The sequence below is a fragment of the Vitis vinifera genome, chromosome 10, assembly GCF_030704535.1.
Source record: "Vitis vinifera cultivar Pinot Noir 40024 chromosome 10, ASM3070453v1".
NCBI classification, from domain to species: Eukaryota; Viridiplantae; Streptophyta; class Magnoliopsida; order Vitales; family Vitaceae; genus Vitis; species Vitis vinifera.
Window position 1 is genome coordinate 11251585 of NC_081814.1, and position 9576 is coordinate 11261160.

The following is a 9576-nucleotide window of genomic DNA, read 5'->3' on the forward strand; positions in this document are numbered from 1 at the left end:
TAGAAGATGAAATAAAGAAAAAAAAAAAAAAAAAAAAAAAAAAACAGAGTACGTGAAAGAAGAAGTAATGCCATCAAATCCCGCTCCATTTTTATGGGAATCAAAGAGTTTAAGAAAACTGGTGGGAGAGCTTGAATGGTCTTAACATGTGAGCAAATATCATAACCAACATGCAACTCAAACAGGGAAAAACAGAGACCAATCCATATGGGAAATGAGGAGCACCGGGGGAGCGTGAGGAGGAAGGCATGTATGGAAACCGGAACAAGGAACATGAGAATGATAACGGCCATACATGTACAGAGATGGGCACCAAAGAGAAATGAAAATGAGAACAGAGCATAATGTGCATACAAACGGGTTCAACCCAAAACCAAACCTGTGGCCCTTGATGTCCACAGCAAACAATAAATATTATGCATATATCATCAAATGGTGAAGTAGGCATTAAGAAATGGAGACTTACCGCGCCCGCGGAAGCTTCTTCTGTCTGGTTTTTTCTCCCTCTCGCCAAATCTCCTCTCCTTCTGCTCTCGTCCCCTGCCTCAAGACAAGCCTCCCCTCCTCTCTGCAGATATCTCTACCTTTTCTCTTTTTTTTTTTTTTTTTCTCTCTAGCTTCCTCTCCAAGCCACCGCTTGCCTCCTGCCACCCATCACATCTGGCCGCCCCATGCAGCTTAATTTCCGGGGTGGTCAGAAGAATAAAATAAAAAAAACAAAAAAAAACAAAAAAACCAAAAGCCCTCACCGTATGGGGGGTCTACAGTAGGATTAAGAAAGAAAAAAAATGGGAAGTTAGCGTCGGGAAACACAAACTATTATCATTATAAGAATAATAATCTCGGTGAGAAGAATCTTTGTTTTTTATTTTTTTAGGTTTTGTGTGTGCCGAAAATAAGGGGTAATGGGTTGGTTGGATATTGGACTTGAAAATTAATAAAAATAATAATATTTAGTTTTAAGTTAGTAAATGAGATGATAGTAATAATAGTTTAATACAATCAATAGAAAGAACATATTTTTGAAGGATTTAATTAAAAATAATAACAATTTTATTATTTTAGATAAGTAGTCGTAATTTTTTGGAAGTGTTACAATTTTTATGAAAATTTGGAAACCCAATTATTAAATTGTTATTTATTAGGAAGTTAAAAATAATATAGGGGACAAAAATATCAATACAGAGAATTTTTATTTTAGGATTTTCAAACTTATAATTTTAGATAAATATTTAATAGTAATAGTTCTTTTATTTTATATTAGGTGGGGAGTAGATTCTTCAGTATTATTTTTCTCCAAGATTTTTGAGTAATTATTTAAGGTAAAGAAAATTAATTTAATATTATAAAAGAAAAATAATTTTTTTTATGTGTTATTCTGAAATATGTAAAATATTGCTTTTTTTATATATTATAACATTTTTTTTGCTTATGTCAAAAAAATGTGGAAATATATGTTTTTATAAGTTTTGAATAAATAAAATAAAATATTTAATTCTAATTTGTTTGACCTTAGTCAATGAGATATAATAATGAAATTGTATTGATTTTTTTTTATTAGGCTTTGAATTGATTCCTCTTCATTGACCATTTTTTAGGTACCCTTTCTTTTTGGACATTGTTAAATGTTAGAAATTAATTAATGTTAGCTATTATTTAATTTTGAAGTTGTTTGGACAAAAGTATCTTAATTAATGCATTAGTTTCAAAGTTGAAATTTAAAGATTTTTTATTTTTGATTTTACTATTCTAAACTGGAATTTGATAATTAGTAACTTTTACAAATATTTAATTAATATTTGAGTCAATTCACTCTTTGAGCTTTTGAGATTAAAGTGTGAAACAAGCATCACACCTTGGAATGGCTCTTGGGATGTGACATCAACCTTGGCGGGCGTGACATCAACCTTGGCCTTAACCAACTGTTTGGAACTTGGACCAAGTTCAAGTTCAACTACAGGCCTTTTAAGCTTCTCTAACAAGCCCTGTAGCATAGACAACCGACTTGTAAGTAGTACACCACTTAAGTTACTGACGCTCATCCTTTTTCCAGTTTGGCAACCAAATGGGATGACACAATCATTTCTATTTTGTCTTGAACTCGACATCAATGGAATGTTGAGTATCATAGGTACCAAGTGCATTCACTGTTTGCAATTCCAATCAATGGAACAACTAGAATAGAATATCTTACCAAAAGACAAAAGGTAGTGGAGGCACCACAAGAACAAAAACAATGCTGAGAATTTAGCATCGTAGGCTTGCTTGGAATATCATTAGCTCTGCTCACGTTTCCATGGACTTGCTCCTCCTCACCATTTCAGCATCTGGACAAAGGCTATGCATTAATACCCGACTCATTCACAGAATTCTACTAAACTCTTTTCGCTGCATCTCTTGATGAGTTTCTTCTCTAATAGATGGTAGACTACGGAGTACAGAGTAGAGAGAATCCCCAACAGCATTGGGAAAAAGTAATAAATTCAGTTAATACAATATACAATTCAAGACTAGGATGATTTGCAAAGAAAGACCCATTCCATGTTATGTTTTACTTACAAATTGTTCAGGAAGAAGAAGTCTTATCTAAAGTTCACCTTCCCACATGAAGCATCAAAAGTCTGATTTACCATCTTCACATTTACAGTTAGAATAGTCAAGGAAGGATCCTCAACTTTCTTTCACTACAGCAAGTAAAAATCATATAACTATTGAAACTCAGCATCGTTGTACAAAGGTAAAACTCCAACAACCCTCCAAGGTACATTGAACTAAAGAGGGTCGTGATTTCGTCCGGGCCTACAGCTAGACTGTGTTGGATGATCACATATTCGTCATGCTGAACTACAAGCTGCAGGCAATCAGTGAGTTAAATCGATGATTCAAGACTAATGTGCTGGTCAAGAGCCTTTACCTCAAAAAGTGTCAAAAGACCCATCAAATGAACAATTAGTCCGGCTAGCTGAGCCTTCCAAGGTTGAATCATTTTGCATTTGAGTGGTCCAAAATTGGAGCCTGCCTCCCTAATTCCACCCATTACTCATTTTTACTCGATTGATAATGGCTTGAAAGTCCTCTTTTTATTGTCCATACTATTACACATTTCTTTCTTCACACTTTCGACATTTGATATGAATTTTCCCACTAGACGATTCCGCATGCATGCATATTGGTCGGGTCAGATTGGGTTGGTTGGATATTCTTCGAAAGCACTTCATCATATTTAAACATAGCTTGATTTAGATACTTTTTAATATAATTATTATTATTATACATTTAATGATTCATTAATCAAATTGTGGAAAATTAACAAAACTAAAAACTCGATCAATGTGACATAGTTTTCATTGCTCACATATGGGTTAGTTGAGATGACCGACTAACAAGCATTTACTTAATTAAAATCTAGTACGTAATTTTTTTCACTTTTATCCATCTTTGTTAAAATTTCTAATTATTTTATGTACTTCCCTTCTATTTTACCAACTTTACAAAATCATTAATTAAGTTAATTTTTATTTATTTATTTATAAAATAAATGATGCTCATCATATAGTATAGAATATGATGACAAGAAAAAATACTATTGCTTATAGGATAGAGGAAGGAGCTGCCCCATAGTCAACGTTGCTATGGGTTAGTACTACTACCATATAGTATAGAATATATACTCACCAAAAAACAATTAAACATTTTGTTTTTATTATTAATTACTATTTTCATACACTTCCCTCTCTTTGCTCATTGCCAGTCTATATAAAGAGTGGCCACCTCCCTCTCTTCTCATCAACTCCTGAACCTCTCTTCGCCTTCATCTTTCACAGAAAAAGTTCAGGTTCATACTTGTAAAATTTTCTCTCTTTTTCTATCAAAATGATTATGTATATATATTGCTTCTTTAGAATTCTGTGCAAAAACTAACTTTCTGGGTAGGTTTGTTTTTGAATTATAACATGCAGGCTTCCTTTTTATTTTTTTAACCTGGAAAAATCAGTTTTATCCCTTCTCCTTCCGTTTGTTCTTCTGCTTCTGCAATTGTTTGCATGTCTTCTCTGTGAAATTGGAGTTGGTCTTTTTTTAAATGATGGGAAACAATGATCTCGATATTTCTATGATTGATAGTATATGGTTAACGGTTACTAATGGTACTGCATGAGCTGAAGTGATGAAGATGTTTATATATAAAAACAAATATGCAGTATGTGGAAGCTCAAAGTTGCAGAAGGGCATGGTCCATGGCTGTACAGCCTCAACAACTATGTTGGCAGGCAGATCTGGGAGTTCGACCCTGAAGCTGGGACCCCAGAAGAGCGAGAAGAGGTCAGGAAAGTCCAGGAGAATTTCACAAAGAATCGGTTTCGCTACAAACCTAATGGGGATCTCCTAATGAGGATGCAGGTATACGCTCAACATGGTATTTTGTTTCTGAGGTTGATGGAGTGATCACAATAAAATTTAATATTAATTAAAGGGCCTTCATGGAAATTTATATATATATATGGGTTTTCAACTAAAATTTATTCTGGGTCTTCGCCTAAATTCATTAAGTTTCTAGTTGGATGGGAAGATGCAGCTAAGGGTGGTCGTGAGAAGACCGTACTTGCCTTTTGGCAACCACTAGTAATTAGTAGTCATGCTTGGATAATCATTTTTTGAAAATTACGTTACACGCCAAGGAAAAAGATATTTTAGGTAAAGGACAGTGACACTTGGACAATGATATGACGAAACCGCACTTCTTCGAACTAAATTTTTTTTATATATATATTTAATACAACTAATCACTTTTTAGTAAATATTATTTTACTTGCTGGGAAAGTATATAATAAAAAAAATGTGGTAAAAGTGATACTTTATATAGTATCATCCATTTGCAAACGGGTTAATTTTCCAAAATAGTAAAATATAACACCTTGATAACTATTTTCAAGTTCTAAAAAATAATTTTTTATTTATTAAATTGTTGTTGAGAATAAAAAACTATTTTAAAAAACATTTTTCAAACGGACCTTAACTTGATTGGTAACTGTTTTTACTTTTTAGAACCATTTTTGAAAACTGCTTTATGATATTTTGTAGAATAAAAGTCAATTTAAGAATGTGAAATGTTTTTAATCCATTTTTAATATTTTTAAATAAGTTTCAAAATTTATTTTTATATTTAATGCTTTATTTTTAATCATTTTACATATTTATATAATTATTTTCTAAAACAATCATAAATAAATAAATAAAATAAAATAATATAAAACAATTAATAGATATTATTTGAATGCGTTCTTAAAAATAAATTACTTTTGAAAACCATTTTCAATTTTGCAAGGAAGTTTGAATTCTGACAACATAATCCCATCATTCCATTGTCCAACTTAAAAATCACAGCTTATCAAGGAAAACCAAATAGATTTGAGCATACCACCAGTGAGGTTGGGAGAAAAGGAGGAAGTAACATATGAAGCAGTGACAACTGCAGTGAGGAAAGCTGTGAGGCTGAATAGAGCCATCCAGGCCAAGGATGGTCACTGGCCTGCTGAGAACGCTGGTCCTTTGTTTTTCACACCTCCACTGGTATATTTTCTCACCAACCAATTCTAAGCTGCCCATTTTTTAAGAAGAAAAAAAATTATTGAATTTAGTTTCTGAATTAACTAACTCTTAAAAGTGTTACTCCAAATTAATATGCAGATCATGGTGCTATACTTCACTGGAACCCTAAATATTGCTCTAACACCAGAACACAAAGTGGAGCTTCTTCGCTACATTACTAACCATCAAGTACTAATCAAACTCATCTCATCATCTTTAATTGGCTCACAATATTTTCATCTCCTATTTAGAGAGTAATGGAATGTGTTGGATGATTAGAATGAAGATGGTGGGTGGGGATTCCATATCGAGGGGCACAGCACAATGCTTGGAACAACCCTCAGCTACATCTCCATGCGTATACTAGGAGTAGGACCTGATGACAAGGCTGTGGCAGCAGGAAGGAAATGGATTCTCGATCGTGGCGGTGCAACCTATTCACCATCTTGGGGAAAGTGTTATCTCTCGGTGAGTTCATAAGTTGGTGATCTTCTATTGGTTTGGAAAAGAGAATTTCCATTGCTATTGGCTTAATTGATTTTTGTGTGATTTAAGGTGTTTGGACTGTATGAATGGTCTGGCTGCAACCCTTTGCCACCAGAGTTCTGGCTTTTCCCTTCATTTTTGCCCATGCATCCAGGTAAGCAATATGTAGTACCTGTATCTCAGTTAGGCTTCATGGTTTTATTTTATGAACTTGTTTTCAAAGGAAATGTTTGTGTTGCAGATAAAATGTGGTGCTACTGTCGAACAGTTTACATGCCTATGTCATATTTATACGGCACAAGATTTCAGGCACCCATTACTGATCTGGTTCTACAACTGAGGGAAGAAATGCACACTAAACCATACCATGAAATCAATTGGGTTAAAGCACGGCTTTTATGCGCAAAGGTTGGTTGATTGTAGAGAAAGTGGTTTGGGATTTTGCAGTTTCTAGTTTTGGTTTTATAATGAGATTCTCTGTATATTTGAAGTGCAGTTTTTGTGAAAAGAGGCATGCTAAATCCATCCCCACCCCTAACCTTGTGCTAAAATATTGAACGGATACAGGAGGATTACTACTACCCGCATTCCCTCATACAAGATGTGCTTTGGGGTGGGCTTTATCACTTTGGTGAGCTGATTTTGAAACATTGGCCTGTCTCCAAAATTAGAGAGAGGGCTGTAAAGAAAGCAATTGATATCATTCACTGGGAAGATGAGAACAGTAGATATCTAACTCCTGGATGTGTGGAGAAGGTAAGTGAGAGTGTGAGAGGAGACACGGAATATATTAGAAAGAAAGTTGGAATGCATTGGGTTAATTGAAGGTTTAGACATTGTTCTTATATGGGGGCAACATTAATTTCTGCAGGCTTTCCACATGATGGCTGTTTGGGCAGAGAATCCAGACTCAAATTCAGATGCTTTCAAGCATCACCTTGCCCGAATTCCCGACTACTTATGGATGGCAGAGGATGGAATGAAAGTGCAGGTTTCTTACAACACCCAACCATTTTGGTTCTACTCGATTATCACCTCCAAATTCACCATCCATAATGCTGACTTGTTGCTGTAATTGCAGAGTTTTGGGAGTCAGCTATGGGACACTTCTCTTTGCATTCAAGCCATCCTGGAAAGTGGTATGGTTGAAGAATACGGGACTACTCTCAAGAAAGGTCACGACTACGTTAAATTATCACAGGTTTCTTACCTATTCACTCCCAAAACCTCTACCACTACCATGCTCCGTATCTTCATTAAGGTTACAGCCATTATCATACCAAATTTAAATTGTAGTGTCAAGAAAATCCATCTGGTGATTACCGGAGTAGGTATCGTCACTTTTCAAAAGGAGCCTGGACTTTCTCTGATCGCGATCATGGTTGGCAAGTCTCTTGACTGCACATCGGAAGCATTGAGGGTAGGATATATAACTTTATTCCGATCATATACTGCAGTAATTAACACAGAAATTCCTCATGTAAATCCCTTTTTCTTTTTCCACAGGTCTTGCTGTTACTATCACAATTTCCAGAAGAACTTGTCGGCGAAAAGGCCGAACCTCAGCGCTTATTTGATGCTGTCAATTTCCTCTTCTCCTTGCAAGTACGTACACATTTTGTTTCACTTGTGACACTCAAAATTGTTGCCAGATTAATATTCGTACTTTGTAAGTTCACAAAGTCTCTATCCATGGCCCCCTTTTTTTTCTTTTCTTTTTTAAATTTTCCAAAGGGCAAAAGTGGTGGTTTGGCTGTTTGGGAGCCAGCAGGAGCTGAAGAATGGTTGGAGGTAATTTCTTTCAATCACAAATAGATGTAGTTGTTACCAAAGTTTTGAGAACTCAGTGAATGCAGTTGAGTATACAACTAACAGATTCTTCGTTTTGATTAACTTTATTTCTCAGAAGTTGAATCCTTCAGAACTTTTCGCCAACATAGTCACTGAGCATGAGTAAGTTGTTATTCATCTATTTCATTTCCATTTCTATGTCCATGTCCATTTTCACATCATATACACTCATTAATGTTACCTATTTGGCGGTTTAGGTATGTGGAATGTACATCATCAGCTATCCAGACTCTACTGTTGTTCAAGAAATTGTATCCTAATCATAGAAGGAAAGAAGTAGACAACTTCATTGAAAAGGCAACCTGTTATGTTGAGAATGTTCAGAGGCCGGATGGATCTTGGTATGCATCTCTTTCGCTTTTAGCTACTTAGTTGAGGAGATGGAAATGGATGATGGTTTTGAGTTTGAAGTAAAACTTCTCATGTGAAACAATATTGGCAGGTATGGTGGCTGGGGAGTTTGCTTCACCTATGCTGCATGGTTTGCATTATCAGGGTTAGCTGCTGTTGGGAAAACATACTCAAATAGCAAAACCGTTCATAAAGGTGTCGATTTTTTGCTTTCAAAGCAGAAGGCAAATGGTGGTTGGGGAGAGAGCTATCTTTCATGCCCATATATAGTAATTCTCATTCTAACTTAATGTCATTGCTTGGAAAATATGGGTTGGAGTTTTTACTCATCAGTTCAATCTTCATTGTACAGGTGTATGTACACTTAGAGGAGGATCGCACCAATTTGGTACAAACTGCATGGTGTTTGATGGGTCTAATTGAAGCCGGCCAGGTTACTCTCAAATTTGATTTGTTTAATGGTCACTTCTAATAAATGATAATGAAATTCAAATATAATTCGATAGAAATTCCCACTTTCCCCAAATAATTTGCAATAACTAAAATTTTTCATTTTTTCTTTTAAACTAGGTCGAGAGAGATCCAACCCCTCTACACAAAGCAGCTAAGCTACTAATTAACTCACAATTGGACAATGGGGATTTCCCTCAAGAGGTAATTATCACTAAGATCTTGGTTGGTTATAAGTTATTAACCAATCAAAACTGTTTTCACAGGCATTTTTTCCTTCTTTGTATTTCGATGCATCTTAACCTTGAAATAATGATCACAGGAAATCACCGGAGTCTACATGAATAACTGTATGCTACACTATGCGAGCTATAGAAACATTTTCCCGACATGGGCTCTTGGAATGTACCGTAGACGTGTTCTGAAGCCTCCCCAGAAGCTCTAAGCACTAAGCTCAAGTAGAAAGTTTTCCTCCATATGCTCTCTTCTTTTTCTTTCTTTAAACCAAAACAAGGCATTTTGTCATATGTGAATGTGCTCATCTTACATGTACAAGTCAATACAAGCCCAATAGTAATATAAAAATGGAAGTCTTCAGCATCTTCTGTCATTTGACAACTTTCATCCTCGTGTATACTCAAAGTTATTATGGAAGACACTTCTTTCGAGAACAAAATGCGAGCCACGCTTCAACCTTGGCCTAAACCAACAGATTTGGGACTTGGACTAAGTTCAAGTTCAACTACAGGCCTTTTAAGCTTCTCTAATAAGCCCTATGGCATAAACGGCGTACTTGTAAATAGTACACCACTGAAGTTACTGACGCCCATCCTTTTGCCAGTTTGGCAACCC

The 9576-nt window shown here is 35.3% G+C and overlaps 1 pseudogene; it reads left to right on the forward strand.

Annotated features, from left to right (window-relative positions):
* The first annotated feature begins 3820 nt into the window (after positions 1-3820).
* On the forward strand, positions 3821-9342 carry LOC100241263 (beta-amyrin synthase-like; annotated as a pseudogene).
* The last annotated feature ends 234 nt before the right edge of the window (positions 9343-9576 follow it).